The sequence below is a fragment of the Antechinus flavipes genome, chromosome 1 (genome assembly GCF_016432865.1).
Source record: "Antechinus flavipes isolate AdamAnt ecotype Samford, QLD, Australia chromosome 1, AdamAnt_v2, whole genome shotgun sequence".
NCBI classification, from domain to species: Eukaryota; Metazoa; Chordata; class Mammalia; order Dasyuromorphia; family Dasyuridae; genus Antechinus; species Antechinus flavipes.
Genome location: NC_067398.1, coordinates 129,601,017 through 129,619,831, shown reverse-complemented (window position 1 = coordinate 129,619,831; position 18,815 = coordinate 129,601,017).

The window sequence follows — 18,815 nt, the reverse complement described above, 5'->3', positions numbered from 1 at the left end:
AGATGGCTGACTATGAAACTGTTAAAAAGACTTTTAAAAGCTTCAGGAATCATTGGATTTCCTAACACAAGATGAAACTGTTTTACTTCTTGAAAAACCAGCAAGAATCATTGGGTTCCCTGAGATGAAAAATTGTTGATGAGACTTTTGCAGTACTTCAGGGCTTACAGGAACTATTGGATTCCTGGCACATGAACTAATGGACAATGGAATCCTATTGGACTGTTTCTAGGACTTATGGACATGTGTAAATTTTTAGGTTGATTCATGTTGTTACATTACTACTAGCCTGTGTTATATTGCTATGTACTTATGTAAATTATGTATAATGCCTCCCATATTGATGGATTTATGTATACCATGTATATCTGTTACAAAGTTCTGGCCCATATTAATGGATTTATGTGTACCCCCTCAGAAACCCCCTATGTTTTAAAACAAAAGAAATGGGGAGATGTTGGAATCCTTACTAACTGCTAAGTAATTAGAGTTGATCTAATCTTACAAGAAGATGTTTTGGGCAGAACCTGAAACAAGGTACTAAGTAGAACTACCCATAATCCCTCTCTCTGGAAGGAGCATAAATAGGCCAATGGGCCAGTCGGAGAGTTCTTCAGAGAGTGAAGAAGCTACAAGTCGAGATTTCACCGGAATGACATGAAGATTAGAGCTGGCTGGAGGCTGAAGAAAGTAGAGGCAGAGGCTGAAGGACCAGACCTTTGGATTTAAAGACATTTGGAGAGAGCTCTTGGAACCAAGCAGAGAGATAGGCCTCTAAGCTAACCGGGCTATACTGGAAATAATAAAAGATCTGAACTTTTATCACCTGGCTGCGTTTTGAGAAGAAAAAGCTCACCACAAGTACTTTACAAAGACCCTTTTGATTCTTCTTTCAATTTTACATTTTATTATTCTTTTGAGTCTTATATTTGAATGTCAGTTTTTCTATTCAACATTGGAATTTTTATCAGGAATAATTGAAAGTCCTCTATTTCATGAAATAGTCTTTTATTTCTCTTGAAATATTATACTCAGATTTTCTTTAACATGGATGCTGTTAAGTCTTGTGTGATCATGTCCATGATTTTTAACTTTTTTTTTTCTGTCTGCTTGCAATATTTTCTTCATGACATGGGAGCTCTAAAACTTGGCTAAGATATTCTTTGGAGTTTTTATTATAGTACATCTTTCAAGAGATGACATATAGGTTGTTTTAATTTCTATTTTTAATAAATCAGAGCAGATTTTCTTTATAATTACGTTGGATATAAAGACTAGGCTCTTTCATTCCTCATAATTTTCAGGCATTCTAATAAGAAATTCTCTTTAATCTATCTTCAAGATCAGTTGTTTTTCCATTTAGATATTTCATATTTTATTCAGCTTTTTCATTTTGAGTTTGTTTCATTGTTTCTTGACATTTCATGGAGTTATTACCTTCTAATGTTCTAATTCTAATTTTAAGGTAGTTTTTTCTCCAGTGAACTACAAAATTATAATTTATTATCAGTAAATGTTTGATTTGTATATCTATTTTATATACTTGGGGTCACATAAAAATGTCTTAGGTGAAAAAGGTCAGAGTGGAAAAAGTTTAAGAATCTCTGATCTAGAGATAGATGTGATCATTGCTCTTTTGGTCTGCATTCAGGTCTTTATCCAAGAAGGGCCCCTGCTTTTCTGACTCTGCAAGAATTACTACTCTTCATGGCCTCATAATTCAGAGGCCATTTTCTGAATTATGATCACACTTATTGTTCCCTTGTGCACAGTCTTTTTCACCTTGTAATTGTGACTCAAAACTTTGTGTGGGAAAAAAAGTTGTCAAACAGTGACAGATCCTACACCCAGTGACAACAAAAGATCCGTTGGAATCTTTTTCTGATCAGTAGTCCAGTTCCTATATCATCTATGAATTGATGGTAAAGCTGCTGGAATCTCTAAGGCCCACCACTGGAATCATCCCATGGGATTTTCAGGCTGGCACCCAACTTGTAGTCACAGACATCTCCTGCTAAACTCCTACATTTTCTTAGGCTGGAAATGATATGTCTAACCTCAACCCTTTGTTGGCTCTGCCACTCCAGAATTTTATTTGAGTTGTTATTTTAACATTGGTTAGAGGCTAATATTGGAAGAGTTAAGTTGAGTTACACCTCTACTTTGCTTTCTTGGCTTCACCCCAGAATAAACTCTTTTTAGTCAGGGGCTATTTCGTTTTTTTTGTCCCCAGTGACTAAAAATGTCTTCTATATAGTTTGAACATAAGAATTATTCCCCATTATTTTGAAGAAGATTGAGAGATATGCACTGATAACACTGCAATTTGTTAGTATTTGGAAGCAAAGAGTGGTACTTAATGATTGAACTAAATCAATAATTTCTATTCATGGACTTCTGAGGAGGTGGTTGTAGAATTTCTGAAAAGGGGCTGTGAATCCATATGCAAATCTACAAATAAGTAATACCCTCATTAAAGGGTATTTCTCACTTATATTACTAATTTTAAAATATATGTAGATGATATTGTAATTAATCAGTTGGTCTATAAACTATAAACATCTATAAACTAGATGTGACTATTCTTTTGCAGATTGCAATTTTTCATGCTTTCCTATTTGATTAAACTATTATTTATGCCTTTCCAAAAATTCCTCATAGGAGGTCCACCCAATATGCTAAAGACCTCCCTTACTTTTTCTTAACATTTTGAGGAGACCAATGGAGTATAGACTGTCTACTAGTTTTCATTTATTGTCTTCACACATCATGCCATTCTTGCTTTTCACTACTATACTTCTTTTGTGTCACTTTTAAAGCAACTTCTTCATATTTCTTTGATAACTATTTATGCCAACTATGTGCCTCTATCTTGCCCTTTGGGAGATTCCTAAATTCCAAATATTCAGAGCCCATAATAATCCACGACTTACAGATATAAATCATTACTAGAAGATTATTGATTTTAAAAAGATGAAATTTTGATTTATATAAAAGATTGAAATCATTTAAAAGATTTTTTCAATTTCCCAAAGGCAATACAACTCACTTTTTCTCTTGTTTAATTCTGAGCCCCACTCATATGTAGGACCTATCATATATGTATATAAAATCATATGTGAGTACATGTGTATATGTACATGTTTATAAATCTATAGATATTCTGATAGGTGGACTCTACAGACTTTCTAATTAACTAAATCATATCCTAAATAATAAACATTCTTTATTGACCAAGTTTTTCCTATATGGATAGTTAAGTCAAATCCTCTACAGTGGTTGGAGACTTCATTTCATAGAGATAAATTCAGATTCTGCAGTATTCTGGGTTTTCATTCATTCATTCATTATTCACAAACAAGAATACCATCTATAGGAATACTCAATCTGGATTATAAACCTGGATTTTCTCCAGACAGTAATGAATCTCTATTTTGTGAGGATTTATCTCCTTGTTTGATATTAACCTTATTATTATTAACAATTATCTCAGTGAGACTCTTGTGTAATTCTGAGTCATTAATGACACATACAGATTACAGATTTGCTGGAGGAACACCTTGAATTAAAGGTAATTTTAATTCTTCCAAATCAAGTTTTATTTCATAGATATCAAACAACAAATATTTTGGCACTTGAATTGATCTTGTCTATCACAGATTACAAGATGTAATATCCTACTGGCCCCCAACTCACACACTGTCTTTAATTATGTGTATGTCTGTCTATCTATTTATCTGTCTCTGTCTATTCAGATATATGTGTGTGTGTGTGTGTGTGTGTGTGTGTGTGTGTGTGTGTATACACATATACACAGAAAGAGACAGAAAGAGAGAGACAGACAGACAGACAGACAGAAATACTGAGACAGAGAGCCAGAGACAGAGAGACGGAGATGGGGCAAGGGAAAATAGGTATATGAGTTAGCAATCAGATTTGAATTTGTTTCTTTCTTTTTTTACTTCACCTTATCTATAATCCTTTTTGGACATCTTGTGAATCTTTTCTATGTATATGTGATCTAGGTCAGATGCTTTCTGATTTTGGTTTTCTCCAAACCAGTGTCATCTCCATTTCCTTTATAAGCACATCCCAAGATGTGATGGTAGAGTCCAAATGTGGTAGTTTTACTGTCATTGATTATGAAAATAGTTAATTACAAAAATATTTGTAGGCCTTATCCATCTTGTTTTTTTTTTTCAGTTGTATCCTTAAATGCCCTCAGCATGATTTAGCTAGGTGGGGGCTTATGCCAAAGTTCTTTAGTTTTTTTCCTTCACTGTTAATTGCAGTTAATGGAGCAATACTGTGCATAACCTTCCTTCTTCTTCTTCTTTTTTTTTAATTTAAGACTTGCTGGAAGTACTACTCTTAGGGACTTACAATATTGGTGCCAAGCATTGTAACTAAGTGACACAGTATTTGCAAAAAGCTAAATTTAGGTTAGGAATATGTGTTCAAATCTAATATTGTATCAGACATTTATGAACTGTATAGGGTATCTCAGTTTTTTTATCTGCAAAATTAAGACAATTATATCACCTACATCCCAAAGCTATTCTGAAAATGAAATGACAAAAATTTGGAAAATACTTTCCAAAATTGAAAGTGTTATAAATATGATAGTTGTTTTTGTGGACACTAATCAGCTTTAATCCTTTGACATCTCAAAACTCCCCATTTCAAGGGATCAGTTTAAATCAGTAGCAGAGATAACAGACGTATATCAGAAACCAGTGCTCTTAATCTTCCACCATCTTCCCAAAGATTTTAAAAATGCATTTATATTCCAAACTTGTTGGGCCATTGGCTAACTCTCCCCGCTATGCAAATAAGTTGAATGTTTGCTGACTAAGGTTGTTGTTGATCTTTTTGGCCTTCTTATTAGAAAGTCAATAAGGAACGATATACAAAATTATCTATTGTGTGCCAGGTTTTGTGTGAAACACTAGGGATTTAAGCTTGAAGAGCTTATAATGTAATAAGTAAAATAACATGCAAACAATTTACATCAATTTCATGCCAATAATATTTTTCCTACTCATTTTTTTTTATTTTTAGGCACTAATAATTTGTCTAACTAGTTTAATTGGATTTTTTCATTGCATACTGTATGTATATATATATATATATATATATATATATGCAATATTTCTTATTTTCTAACTCTATTAAAATATTACTGCATCACTAACAAATATCTGACTTAAATAGACAGTTGATTTAGGAATTACTTCCACATTAGTTACAAATTCTAGCTACTAAAATATAAGCAATATTTTGTTATTTTGTTCATGATGTAGCAAAACTTATGATTCGTTTCTGGATTGAAATAATGTATATTTTGGCTCATCACAGAACATTTTAGTTCAGTAATAATTTAGGTAGAAAAGCAGTGTTGTAGTGTGAAGAGAGTTAGTCTCTGATTCAGAACAACTTGGGTATCAGTCCTGCTTCTGACATAAAATGACTATATATATGACCTCAGCAAATCTCCTAATATCTCAATGCCCCAAGCAGTTCTAAGATTGTACGAAGCAAACATATTACAAATCTTCTTTCTTAGGAATTTCCACATTAGGAATTCCTTATACAAAATTTTAGTTTTAGATCTGACCTAAATATGTGTTTACATATATGAACATGTATGTTTATACACACATACATATACATATATACCTCTGTGTGTGTATATATATATATATGTATGTGTATTTGGAAAATTAGACACTTACAAAACACTTTTAAAAGAATATTTGTTTGCATTTTTCTAGGAATTGGAAGGCTAAAATTTCCAGGTCGTTTTTCCCCCATCTCTTTTTAAAGTACCAGTTTGATGCCTTACATTTTGTATGCATCACCAGTCCTTCATAAACATCTGAAGAAAATTAATAGTGAGTAAAATAACTTCAGGCAAATCTTTTAGATTATTATTTTGAAAGTTATCAAACATAAAAATTTAAACATGTCCACTTAGAGTAAGACATATGTATTTAGATTCTTCCCCACTTTGGGACAATTCCTGGCTTCCTATCATAATTATTACCTGTTCAGATACTTAAATCACAGCTATTGGTGGGGGAGGGTTTTTAAGTTCACTGTCATCCACTAAAATTTTCCTTTCTTATAAAGGAATAATGATTTTTTTTATCCTTTGTAATGCCTAATGTATTCTTTTTTAAAAATTAAAGTTTTTATCTTTCAAAACATATCCATGTGAATATTATTGCTCTGTAAGGAATGACCAGCAGGATGAATACAGAGAGGCTTGGAGAGACCTACATGGACTGATGCTAAGTGAGATGAGCAGAACCAGGAGATCATTATACACTTTGACAACGATATTGTATGAGGATATATTCTGATGGAAGTGGATTTCTATGACAAAGAGACCTAACTGAGTTTCAATGGATAAATGATGGACAGAAACAGCTACACCCAAAGAAGGAACACTGGGAAATGAATGTGAACTATTTGCATTTTTGATTTTCTTCCCGAGTTATTTTTACCTTCTAAATCCAATTCTCCCTGTGCAGCGGGAGAACTGTTCGGTTCTGCAAATATGTATTGTATCTAGGATATACTGCAACATATTTAACATATTTAGGTCTGCTTGCCATCTTGAGGGGGGGTGGAGGGAGGGAGGGGAAAAAACGAAACATAAGCAAGTGCAAGGGATAATGTTGTAAAAAAAATTATCCTGGCATGGATTCTGTCAATACAAAGTTATTATTAAATAAAATAAAATTTAAAATTAAAAATAAAATAAAATAAAATAAAATCTTAAATAAAATTTTAAAAAATAAATAAAAAATAAAAAATTAAATTAAAAAAAAACATATCCATGTATAATTCTTCAACATTAACCCTTGCAAAACCTTGTGTTTCAGTTTTTCTCCCCTTCCCTGACTCCCTCCCCCAGATGATAAGTAGTCCTATGTGTGTGTGTGTGTGTGTGTGTGTATAACATGAATACCTAATTATTAAAGAAACTTTTCCCTTTTTTTCTTTTATATTTTTGTAGTTATATCTTACATCTTGCAGTGCTTTAATGAATCTTATTCATTAAAGATGAGCAGGGTATAGTGGACAGAGTAGTTAAATGAGAATTGGGAGATAGTGTTGGGTCTAATTCATTGTATAGCTATGATCAACTTTTTCCTGATCCCTCCCAATTGTTCATGCCTTACCACCACCCAAGCCCCCCCCTCCCCCCACTATCCCCAGGACAATACTTTGCATATAGTTTCTACTTGATTATATGTAAACATGTTATTTTCCTTAATAAAATATAAGCTCCTTGAGAGCAGAAACTCCTTTATTTTTGTCTTTGTGTTATACTAACTTGGATATAGTGAGTGTTTAGTAAATGTATAAAAAGTTGTTGATTGATTGAAGTTACACAGTCACATTAAAGATCAGTTGTTATTGGGTGTTTCTTCCCATCTAGAAAATGTGATTGCTGGATAGGTTAATATTTTGTGTCATTTCCAACTCCAAACTTGTTACTTTCCTAATCTTCTATAATACCTATCAGTTCAGCCTTTCATGACCCCTGCTTGTTTTACTGGCAGTTACTCTTAATGGGAGATGAATTGTCATTTCAATATCTTCCCAGTCCTGCACTAGGTATGTCGCACTTTAGTGAGGAAAGCAGTGGTAGAATAACACTAGAATTCACATCTCAGTCCTCCTTTTGTGCTTTTTCCAGTTCAATAATTTTATTAACTTGTCAATAGTTCTCTTCTCTCACCCATTCAATATAAACAGTTTATACTGTTACCCCAAATTGTTTTTGATTCATTTCTCCTAGAACTTCTATTTTGAAGAAAGGCCTAGTCTGCTCATACCAGATTTTGCCATTAATTTCACTTACCTCGGCCCCATGGTCCCCTTCTGTCATTTATGAGCTCCTCTCAGATCTTTTTGATGGAGGGTCCAAAACCATTCCCTTGTGTCCTAGAGAACACCCTACCTTCTCTCCCCACTTTTTAGTCTTATATGTATGTGCTGCCTTCCTTAGCTAACTGTAACTCCTTGAGGGAAGGGATTGCCTTGTTTTTGCTTATATTTGTATATAAAGTAATTAGCACTGTGCCTGGCACTTAGCAAGGGCTTAATAAATGTTATTGATTTAACTTGACTATCAATTTATCTGTGTGAACATATAGCTCTACTTATGTATGTAATCTCTTTAAGGGCAAAAACTATGTCAATTTTATATTTGTATCCTCAGCACCTAATATTATATCTTGTACACAGCTCCTAATGAATGCTATATGTTTGAAGTATTCATTGTATAGTTAATAGATGGAAGATAAAGAAGGAGAGGGAAACAAACTAGAATGACTTCCTAATGCTAATCCAAACATATTTTGGGGGCAAATGAGAGAAAGGGAACAAAAAAGTAAAAAAGGATAATGGAAAAGGGGGCAAAAAGTTAATAGGGGGATGAAGCAAAGATGGGAAGGGAAAAGAAGAAGTAAAGGAATAGGAGAAAAAAGGAGAAATGGAAGCAAAAACCAGAAAGAATATGCAGAGTATTAATGCTCTTCTGCATTTCAAGTCTGATAGACAGTTTCTTCTTTCCTTAATATCCCTTTGAGAAGTAGTCTCATTTTCTAGATTAATATTGTTAAACTTCTTTCCCACAGAATCTCTTCATTTCCTGAGACCGTTAATATTCATGTCATCTACATCACATAGATTCCCTCTTTTCTTTATATAATAAATTTTATTAGTTTATTAATATGATTTCTTTATAAGATTCTCCTTTATTGGTAAAAGATATAGTTCCCATTTATAGTGATTGCAAATTACTTTCCATATTTTATTTAATTCTCATAACAACCCCTGTGAGGTAAATGCTATTATTACCCCAATTTTATAGATAAGGAAGCTAAACCTGAAAAAATATCAAATGTCTGAGATTAGGAAGCCAGAACAGGTAGACATTAAACAGAATGACTTTAGAGAAATCTTAAGAGCATCACACAACTCATTTGTAGAAGAGGTAAGATTAGAATTAGTCCACCTTAGAATTCAAAATAATACTTCAAATGTTACTATTTTAAATAGTCTCTTTGAAGTTTCATTCCCAGTACAAAGTTCTCACTGTCTTCTCTCTAATTGTGGAAAGGTCTTCTGGTCTTCATAGGAAAGGACAGAATAGAGCTGGAACAGATGATTGAGTAGTGGGAGCTTCTGAAAAGGTTTAAATTATATGTAAATATCCTACATAGGTAAAACATTAAGGCATTGATATTCATTAATATGGATTCAATAATAGCAGGTGGCTAATTTTTGCTTTAAAAGCCAAGTCCAAACCTATCATGAAAGGTAAATTCTAGTGAGGATAAAAGGAGTTATGAAAACAATGGATTAGTGAGGAACTTTGGTAGTAGTCTCAAAATAGAAGAACCCAGAAAGTCTGAGGATAACATGAAGATACTTTATACTCCAAGATAAAGAAGAAATTTGAGTTAAAAAAAAAAAAAAACTTGGTAGGTAATGAGGAAACCAAATTATCACTCTTTGCTGATGATATGATGGTATACTTAGAGAACCCTAGAGATTCTACTAAAAAGTTATTTGAAATAATCCACAACTTTAGCAAAGTTGCAGGATACAAAATAAACCCACATAAATCATCAGCATTCTTATATATCACTAATAAAATCCAACAGTCAGAGTTACAAAGAGAAATTCCATTTAAAGTAACTAATGATAGCATAAAATACTTAGGAATCTATCTGCCAAGGGAAAATCAGAAACTTTATGAGCAAAACTACAAAACACTTTTTACACAAATTAAGTCTGATCTAACCAATTGGAAAAATATTAAATGCTCTTGGATAGGGCGAGCAAATATAATAAAGATGACAATACAACCTAAACTAATCTATTTGTTTAGTGCTATACCAATCAGACTCCCAAAAAACTATTTTAATGATCTAGAAAAAATAACAACAAAATTCATATGGAAAAACAAAAGGTCAAGAATTTCAAGGGAATTAATGAAAAAAAAAATCAAATGAAGGTGGCTTAGCTGTACCAGATCTAAAATTATATTATAGAACAGCAGTTACCAAAACCATTTGATATTGGCTAAGGAATAGATTAGTTGATCAGTGGAATAGGTTAGATTCAAAGGACAAAACAGGCAATAACTATAGCAACCTAGTATTTGACAAACCCAAAGACCCCAGCTTTGGGGAATTTGACAGAAATTGATAGGAAAATTGGAAACTAGTATGGCAGAAACTAGGCATCAACCCACACTTAACACCGTATACCAAGATGAGGTCAAAATGGGTTCATGACCTAAACATAAAGAATGAGATTATAAATAAATTAGAGGAACACAGGGTAGTTTACCTCTTAGACCTGTGGAAGAGGAAGGAATTTGTGACCAAAGAAGAACTAGAGAGCATTACTGATCACAAAATAGAAAATTTTGATTATATCAAACTGAAAAGTTTTTGTACAAACAAAACTAATGCAGACAAGATTAGAAGGGAAGCAATAAACTGGGAAAATATTTTTATAGTCAAAGGTTCTGATAAAGGCCTCATTTCCAAAATTTGTAGAGCATTGATTCTAATTTATAAGAAATCAAGCCATTCTTCAATTGATAAATGGTCAAAGGATATGAACAGACAATTCTCAGATGAAGAAATTGAAACTATTTATAGACATATGAAAAGATGCTCTAAGTCATTATTAATCAGAGAAATGCAAATTAAGACAACTCTGAGATACACTACACACCTGTCAGACTGGCTAGAATGACAGGGAAAGATAATGCGGAATGTTGGAGGGGATGTGGAAAACAGGGACACTAATACCTTGTTGGTGGAATTGTGAACACATCCAGCCATTCTGGAGAGCAATTTGGAACTATGCTCAGAAAGTTATCAAACTGTGCATACCCTTTGATCCAGCAGTGTTACTACTGGGCTTATATCCCAAAGAGATCATAAAGAAGAGAAAGGGATCTGTATGTGCACAAATGTTTGTGGCAGCCCTCTTTGTAGTGGCCAGAAACTGGAAACTGAGTGGATGTCCATCAATTGGAGAATGGTTGAATAAATTGTGGTATATGAATATTATGGAATATTATTGTTTGGTAAGAAATGACCAACAGGATGATTTCAGAAAGGTCTGGAGAGACTTACACGAACTGATGCTGAGTATAAAGAGCAGGGCCAGAAGATCATTATATACTTCAACAACAATACTATATGATGACCAATTCTGATGGACCTGGCCATCCTCAGCAATGAGATGAACCAAATCACTTCCAATGGAGCAGTAATGAACTGAACCAGCCACACCCAGCAAAAGAACTCTGGGAGATTACTAAGAACCATTACATTGAATTCCCAATCCCTATATTTTTGCCTGCCTGAATTTTGGATTTCCTTCATAGGCTAATTGTACAATATTTCAGAGTCTGATTCTTTTGGTACAGCAAAATAATGGTTTGGTCATGTATATTTATTGTGTATCTAATTTATTCTTTAATATATTTAACATCTACTGGTCATCCTGCTACCTAGGGGAGGGGGTGGGGGGAAGGAGGGGAAAAATTGGAACAAAAAGTTTGGCAATTGTCAATGCTGTAAAACTACCCATACATATAACTTGTAAATAAAAAGCTATTAAAAAAACCTGAAAGAAGAGATGGGAAAGCAGAAAGCTGAAGCTGAACCTGATTGACTTCATAATGTTGTCTATTGTCACCCCAGTAAAGCTAATCATAAGAAAGAAGCATCTATTTGGGGCAGATAAAGAAAGTCAAACAATGATGAAATTTTATGGCTTTTTCCCCCTCACACTAAACATTAATCCCCAATAGAATTTTCAAGTTAGGACATGGGATTGGAGAGGTAATTAAAGACTGTCTAAGTTGGTCATCTAAACAAGGGTAGGATGTATTTTATCCCTAACTATTGCAAGTTAACGTGGACCTGTTAGACATGACTGTCATCCAGATCCAGTCTTCCAATATAGAGCATCACTTGCAACCACAGTATCTGATTTTTTTTAAAGAAGTATAAAAAAGAAGCAACAAAACAGTGGTTTCTTATGCATGGTTTTTATTTTGTTTGTTTTTTTTTTCCAGGAGATATGACTTTAGCTAACCCAAAGAGACTTGAGCCAGCTAAAATCCCCTGGTCCTAAGTGGGGTCAAAATCATTCTCCCATTAGCAGCATTCTAGAGTAGCATTTGTTCATTGACCAAAAACAAACAGAATAGTTTCTTTTCTATGGCCAAATGTACTGCCAGTTGAAAGTTAGCCAGTTTGTTATTAGATTCAGGTGTTCTTTCAGTGATCTAGCTTTTACCCTCTAACTTCTCTCTTTCCTGAGATTGTGTGCTTCTGGCATCAACACTTTTATTTTTTTTCAATGAGTGGTTGCAAATTCACTGCAAATTTCAGGTTGGTTAGCAGGTGGCCATGCTTGCCAGGAAAGAACTCACAATCTTGGATGACCTCAGGAGTTTAGCTAGGCTACAAATTGGTATCAGCCCATGTCCCTACTACAAGGTTTTATGAGAACTTTAATTTCAACAGAGAGCAGACCAACCCTTGGGTTATAAATTCTCATATAAACCCTCTCTGTGATCAATGGGAATACAGAATGGCAAATAGATGATTTTTTTTAAAGGAAGTCATTTGAGAGATGAGGAAAGAGAAAACAGGTGGAAAATGCATGCCAAGTGATCTGCTAGTCCAAGAATTTCACAACTGAGAAGGTAGCGGAGAACACTGAAAACAAAATCAAATTGCTTTTGCCAGGCTTCCTAATCTGTTTTGCCTGAAAGAAGGCCACTCCTCTTGAGAGGAAGCTGGCCAGATCTTCAGAACTGGAATAAAAAACAAAAGGGAAGAATACAAAATACATATTCCTTGAACAGCAGGTCCTGGAAATGCATAGAAATATTTTTCAAAGAATACAAGCAATGTGGCAGGAGGTGTATATCTTAAAACAAACTGACTAACAGATGATATTCTGTAAAGGCTTACATTTAATCTAAATTTATATTAAAGATTAGATAAGAGGAAAATAATTTCTTTTAGGACAATTAAAGTACGAAAAATTGACCAAAACAATATCTTAAAGATTCCTTAATCTCTTTCAGACTCAGTTTCTTCATCTATAAAAATGAGAAGATTGGATTCAATGTCTTCCATGTTCCCATTCCAATAAGATCAAAAAAGCATTAAAAAGGCATAGGAGGTTTGAATAGTTATAGATATCAGTCAGATATGGAACCAATTGCAAGTCAAAATTTGAAGAAAAACTGAACACTAAAATAGATAAACAGAGATTACTTTCTTGTGGAAAGAAATTAAAGAGAGACAAAGAAAAACACACACACACACACACACACACACACACAGAGAGAGAGAGAGAGAGAGAGAGAGAGAGAGAGAGAGAGACAAGGATAGACCCAGAGAGAAATCTAGAGTATGATTTGTAAGACACACAACTTATCTATTACTTGCATTCAATTTAAATGTAAATTATTCTTATATTAAATAAGAAGCAAAGTCTATGCTCCTGAAATTCTTTAAAGTTTATAATCTATTTTCCTCACAAACATAAAAAAGTAGATAGCTTAGTGTTTTAGTCTAGACCTGAGATTTCATCCACTGTGAGAAATTCCAAGTATGGATATTGCTTTCACTGATGCAAATAGAGCAACTTATTTCTAACATTCAGTTTTAAAGATTTGCCTAGAGTACAGGGACATTAAATGGTAAAGCTAATATGTATCATAGGCAGGAATTTTTTGAATCTAGATTTTGCCGACTCCAAGACAAGAAGTACTCATGTACTGCCAGGCTGGTCCTTTGAGTAAATATTATTCCTCTTTTTTCAAGTGAGAAAACTAAAGCTAAAAAACTTAAGTGATGAATAAAATCACAAGCTAATAAGTATCAGGCTGGAGATTCAAGCCAAAATTCTGACTCAAAATTCTAATTAAAAATCCCATGTTTTTTTTTTCTCTTAGAAAATTTTATCATGCCAGAATTTATAGTATCATAGATTTATAATTGTAAGAAGTCAAATGATTTACCCAAAGTCACAAAAATAATTTATGGTAGAGTCAAGATTTAAACTTGAGCCCTCTCTCTTCAAAAACAGCATCATTTCCAAAATACTTTGTTGATTTCTTTTTATCAATTCAGTGGCATTATTTCAATAATGTCATAAATGCTGATCACTGCTATTAAGATTTACATAAAGGAAAAGCAGGGGATCCTGCAAAACAGCAAAAGTTTAATTTAAACCTTATAAAAAGGAATTTTTCACCATAAAAAGCCCCTCCAAGACAGCCATCAATGGGAGAATGGCTAAATAAATTGTGGTATGTGATTATGATGGAATATGATTGTTATATGGGAAATGCTGAAGATCTAGAAAGTCCTCTATGAACTCAAGCAAAATAAAATGTACTGTGTACAAAGTAAAATCCATGTTATGGATTGATCAGCTGTGAATGGCTTTGCTTTTCTCAGCAATATAATTGCCAATACTATTTTGAAGGACTTATAATTTAAAAAATGCTATTCATACCCAGAGAAATAACTGATTGTGTCTGAATATAAATTGAAGCATCTTTTTTTAACCTTCATTTTTCTTGAGGGTTTTTTGGGGGGAGAGAGGAGATGTCTTCTTTAACAATATGACTTTTTTGGAAATGTTTTGCATAACTTCACATATGCCTTCTTAAAGGAGTTTGAGGGTGGAGAAGAAGGGATAAAATCTAGAACTCACAGTTTTAAAAACAAATTTTTAAAAATTGTCTTACATGTAACTGAGTAAAATAAAATATTTTTAAGTCTCTTATTTCCATGCCTTAGCACTGACTATGCCCCACACCTGGTACAATCTCTTCAAATCTTAAGACATAACTTAAGTTCTATTTTCTTTAAGAAGTTTTTTTGTGGTCCCCTGACTTCTTTTGCTCTACCCTCCAAAGTTACTATTTTTTGTTTTATATGTATTTTGAATAGAATTGTATATGTTTACGTTAGTCTCCTCCATTAAAAAGTAGTCTATAACAGCAGAAACTGCTTTCCATTAGCCTCCGTAAACTTTGCAACTAGCACAGGGTCCAACAATTAAACAACAATTCTTGTTGTGTGAGTGCTTGGATGAAATAAGATTGTAGAATTAAATTTCCAAATGGCTAGGGGAACCCACTGTTTAAAGGAAGCAAATAGTGAGACCTTTTGTAAAGAAATACTTTGTAATAGGAGCAAACACTCCTAAGTCTCTGATTATTTATTTATTTTTATATTTTCATTTCAATTGTTAGTGTCCTGTTTTTGCTGAACAAAAATATGAAGAATACAGATGAGAGGTGAAGAGGGTTGTGACATTGTAGAGCAATAATATTGGATGACTGCTTGTCATGGGATCATGGATTTAGGGCTAACTAGAATTTTAGAAATTGTCAAATCCAATCCCTTTTGTCTTATGGGGGAGGAGATGCTTAGGCACAAAGAGGCTACTCAGATTTACACAATTAGTAAGTGACTGAGATGAGATTTGTATCCAGGTCTTCCTTAGTTCGGGAATTTATCTACAATACATACTTTGTCCCAAAAGAAAGCAATTTGTCTTGAGAGTGAGGAATCAAGGATGATACTCATATTGTTATCCTAGTTGACTAGAAAGATATCTATGCATTTCAGGTGGGGAAATTAAGTAGGTAATTTAGCAGGGAAATGAGTTACTTTTTGATATATTGATTTTGAAATTATTGCAAAATATTTAGTTGAAAGTGCTTTTCAGCAAACTGCAGAAGTCATCTGGATAGACATGAAAATTAAATATATAGGAAGTCATCAAATGGGAGAATATGAAAAAAGGACCAACTTAGGCTACAATGATAGTTGGAGAGCATGATATGGATAAAGAGATGGCAAAGAAGCATGCAGAATGTTCAGAAAGATAGGAGAAGATGCAAATGAGAATAATATCACAAAAATTAAAGGAAGAAAATTTTCAGATAGTATATGTTCTTTAAGGCCAGGGACTAATGTTAATTTTGTATTTGTATCCCAAAAGCTAGGGCACAATTGGTACTTAATAAATGCTTATTGAATGATTTTACTGATTCAATTGAGCAAGCATTTTTTAAGCACCACCCTTGTACAAGGAATTGTGCAAGGTACTAAGAATACAACAAAGAAAGTTAAACAATTGTTTTCCCCTTAGAGGTCTAACATTCTACTGGGAAGTCGAAGATAAAACATATACTCATATAAAGAAAAGTACAGGGAAATCAGGGAAATGAAAGCAATAGCATTAGAACTGAGCCTTGAAGAAAGATAAATTTAAAAAGAAGGCTATGGAGATAAAGAAGCTCATTCTAGGCAAAAGTAACAATCAGTGTAAATGTGTGAGTGAGAGAAATAAGTCTAGGGGATTATTATGGTCAAACTTGACAGAAATTGAGCTATTTAGAAGAGAGTATTATAAACTAAGTCAAAGAGTTAAAATCAGATTGTAACATCTTAAATATCAAATTGATGAATATATTTTTATTTTAAAGACAATATGAAACTACTGAAGATTTTTGAGCAGAGTAGTTGCACAGTAAGATTTTTTTCCTTTAAAAATTAATTCTGAAAGTTTTTTAAAAGAATAGACTGAAGATAGAGACACTGGAAATAAAGAGTCAATTGGGAGATTATTAATTATCTAGGAGGATAGAAATGAGGATCTACACTAGGTAGTAATCATGTAAGGGGAGACCAGTGAATGAGTGAAATATGTGTAACTTTAGAAAGCCAACTCCACTTTTGAGAATAAGCACAAGTAGAGAATATGATATGGATAGGACAACAAAGACTGGGAAAGAGTGATCAGGGAAGTGGGACATAAAAGAAGTGTAGTCATATAAAAATCTAGGCAAGAGGTAGTATGTAAAAGTAAATGGTAGTGTCAAATGCAGTAGAAAAAAATCAAAAAAGATTGGGACTGAGAAAACAGTAACAAATTTAGTAAAAGATCATTATGACGTTCAATTGAGGGAAGTAGTAAAAAAAAAAAAAACAGATTGCAGAGGGTTATAGAGTGTGAGAAAAAAGAACATGGATGCAGCAATGTAGACAACTTTTTCAAAGAGTTTGAGGAAAAATAGGAGGGACAAAGGACAATTGTTTTAAAGGGTGATAAGGTCTAATTATTTTTCATTTGAGGGTTAGTGCTTATTTTTTATTGGAGAACACTTAAGCATGTTTAAGGAAAAAAACTAGTGATAGGAATAGATTAAAGATTCAAGGTTATTGAGGAAAAAATCTATTGAATACTCCTGGAGGAGAAGAGATGATTGAATGTACATAAAAGAATTAACCTTGGCAAGTAGGTATTGATTATTTGTAAGAATATTTTTTCAGTCCCATTTGGTAACATAAACTTTGTACATGGACTCTTCCTTTCCTAGCAAAGTTAGAGAAGTCACCCCAAATGCTTATAAAAACTATTTGTGTCTGACTAGTGACAGAGCATCCTGAGCTCATATTGGTCTGATCAGCCACAGTTTGACACTGTAAAGTTTAATATTTGTCCTCTTTGAGAATGAATGACAACAATCTCAATTGGAGATATTTGTGATTAAATGCAGAAAGAAAAATGGGTAGAGAAATTCATTTTCCTTTTCATTTGAAGAAAAATTATACAGAGCCAGAAGATAGTATCAATCTATATTCACAGTGGAAAAAATAAGCTAGTAGGATTGTTACAGAATTATGCTTTAATTTTTAAATTCTGATGATTGTGTCTATGCAATTGAAATGAAGATACTTTGAACAATTTTCCTTAGTGCCTTGGATATTTGCATAACCATTTTTCTTTCTGCAAACTGATTGTTAACTTAACCCAACGACAAAATTGTCACATATAGAAGTATAGAACAAGATATGCATATCTTAGATTTGAGTGATTTCTGATTCCTTAGATGTGAGATTTTAAAAGACAATTATCATAAAAATACTTTGTATTTTAACATGCAAAGCAATAATGTTCATTTAAGATGAAGGAAACCATACAACATGGAATATGCAAAAACCAAAACAAATATTTTCTCTAAGTCTTCAGCCCAAACCATGTTTTTGTGATTTCAAATATTTTAGTTAACTTCTTTACAAAAATATCTACTTGCCTTCTCACTTCATGATATCTGCCCAAACCACAAGTATCAAAATACAGTCTGAAAAACAAATCTTTTGTTATTTCTAATCAAGTAGTACTAAAAGATATAGAAACTTTGTGCTTGGGAAATTTCCAGACCAAAGGTTTTGGATAAGCTTTTAGACTTTTGCATATTTATTTGACCTATGTCTCTGAACTCTCAGAGACATAGCCATCCTTAGCACCAACTCTTAAAGCAACCCCCTGCAGTCTGTTTTCTCAAAGTGCGTTAGGCAGAAAGAAAACTGGCTCTCCTAACTTCATGTTGGAAATCAAGATAAAGTGCCATTTAAAAAAATAAATAAAAACATAGAAAATAAACTTAGAAATGCAATTCAGGAAAAAAACTCAATCAAGTAAAAGGAATTGACCCTTTTAGGTCTATTAGTACCCAATAGCTAAAATTACTTATATTTATTTTTTATATTTTTTGTATCATTTCCTTTTGGTCCAATTCCTAAAACTACATGTATCAAAGAGTACTCTACGTGCTTAATATATGGTTACTGGTTGATTAATAGGCATCTTACAGTTTCAGTGACCAGATTAAAAGTCCAAGAACTTTGGTCTAGATTTAAGGTAATAATATATAGATC